Raw genomic sequence first — 2,281 nt, forward strand, 5'->3', positions numbered from 1 at the left:
GACCCCTGGACAGGATTCCTTGGTCTGTTCTTACTACAAGTCTCCAGGTAGGATCTACTGCCAACCTGAGGGCAAAAGGTTTTTAAGCAAAGGGTGGGTGGGATGCCTCTCTAATCTCTGCCTTCATGAAGTGCAGGTAGAGAAAGCATCATTAAACCAGCATTGCTCAGCAAAGCGGGGGCACCCAGGCCTCCCAGTTTGAGAAGTTTCCAGTTATGCTGAAACAAAGGACCAAGTTGTTTTCCAAGTCCTCCAACCTGGCTGCCTATTCCTCCTGTCAGTGCAGTTGAGCTTCATCTGCTTTTGGCCCTGATGCCCCGTGAAAGGCCAGCCAGCTGCTGCCCTGATGGGACAGGCCTCAGTCTAGTTGTTGTTCATTGTTCAGCCACTCAGTTGTGTCCGACTCTTTGTGACCCCATGGGCTGCAGCACGCCAGGCTTACCTGTCCTTCACTATCTCCTGGAGTTTGCGAAAACTCATGTCCAAACTTATGTCGGTGGTGGCGTCCAACCATCTCATCCTCTGTTTTCTGTCACCCTCTTCTCCTCCTGCTCTCAATCTTTCCCAGCATCAGGGTCTCTTCCAATGAGTCATCTCTTTGCATCAGGTGGCCAAAGTATTGGAGCTTCAGTTTCAGCATCAGTCCTTCCAGTGAATATTCAGGGTTGATTTCCTTTAGGATTGACTGCTTTGATCTCCTTGAAGTCCAGGGGACTTTCAGGAATCTTCTCCAGCGCCACAGTTGAAACCATCAATTCTTCAGTGCTCAGCCTTCTTTATGGTCCAACTCTCACATCTGCATGTAAAAAAACATATGCAGGAAAAACATAGCTGGGAAAAACATAGCTTTGATTATATAGACATTTTTTGGCCAAGTGATGTCTCTGCTCTTTAATACACTGTCTAGGTTTGTCATCGTTTTTCTTCCAAGCAGCAAATGTCTTTTAATTTTGTGCCTGCAGTCGCCACCCACAGTCATTTTGGAGCCCAATAAAATAAAATTTGCCAGTGTTTCCACTTTCTTCCCATCTATTTGCAATGATGAGACCAGATGCCATGATCTTAGTTACTTATTTATTTTATTTTATTTTTTTATATCTCGATCTTAGTTTTTTAAATGTTGAGTTTTAAGTCTGCTTTTTCACTCCTTTTACCCTCATCAAGAGGCTCTTTAGTTAGACCCACAGCAAATGTACTGGCTTCTTCAACTAAAGGCAAAATCCATTCAGAGCATGTTAATTCCCTTACTCCTTTGAGTAAGTAATTGTGATTTATCTGCCCTGAGGCCTGTAGTGTGGAAACTGATGTAATGATGGTTGGGGGCAGCAGGGAGTGTTTGCTGAGTGTCTTAGAGGTGTGATCCATCAGAAGTGGAAAAAGTGAGAATGCTGAGGAGGGCAGGGAGGGGTGGAGAATGTGGGTAGCTTCCTAAAAAGGAACCTCCTAAAGGCTGGGCCTCTGGTAGCAGGTGACAAGATGGAAACCTTGCCTGCTGAAATGCATGCCCCGTTCCCTGCCCCAGGGCTCCCTTACACTGAGTGATGTCACACAGGTGGCGCTTCTACATCCAGCCGCAGCACGTACTCATCCACTGACATTGGCAAGTCATTCGTGTCTTTTAGCTTCAGTTTCCTCATCTCTAGGATGGGACGGTAGTACCAACATGGGCAATGTCTCAGGGTTGTTGTGAGGACTGAGTGAGAGGATGTGGGGGAAAGCTTTGAGAGTTTGTAAAGACTGAGCTTCTGTGAAATAAATTCACATATGGTGGGCGTAGGGGGAGATGGATACAGCTGGGTGAGCAGGGCTGCTATGTCCGAATCTACATGTTGTTGACTCTTCAAGGGAGTCTCACCAGACATCCAGCGTCTTCTGCTTGCCAAGCCATTCACCCTGGCACAGGACCGTGAAGGGCATGCCTTTTCATGGTGCAGAGTGTCCCTGCCTACCCTTGCAAACCTAGGCCATGTCCAGCTAGAGGGAAGGAAATGAACCTCCTCTACCTTTTCTCTAATGGACTTTTGTGGAGCTCTTAGATTATAATTGTTTAATGGACACATAACAGCAACAATCTCAACTTGTGTCTATTATTATCTATAGAGATAATTTAAAAAAAAACAGTAGATAGGTTTTAACAGCTTAATACACAGTAAACGCAGCTGCAGTCCAGGCAGCAGAGCGTCCAGTACTGAAGAGAGGTGGCCCTGACCTGGCTGTGTGGCAGGGAGATGTCACACTTGCTTTGTGGACAACCCACAGGCTACTTGAGCATCAGAGCTGC

At 46.4% G+C, this 2,281-nt stretch overlaps 1 pseudogene; it reads right to left on the reverse strand.

Moving 5' to 3' along the window:
• Positions 1-1,917, reverse strand: part of LOC104991041 — a 13,073-nt pseudogene extending 11,156 nt beyond the window's left edge.
• Between the last annotated feature and the right edge of the window lie 364 nt (positions 1,918-2,281).

The sequence above is a fragment of the Bison bison genome, unplaced genomic scaffold (genome assembly GCF_000754665.1).
Source record: "Bison bison bison isolate TAMUID 2011002044 unplaced genomic scaffold, Bison_UMD1.0 scf7180017864181, whole genome shotgun sequence".
Classification (NCBI taxonomy): Eukaryota; Metazoa; Chordata; class Mammalia; order Artiodactyla; family Bovidae; genus Bison; species Bison bison.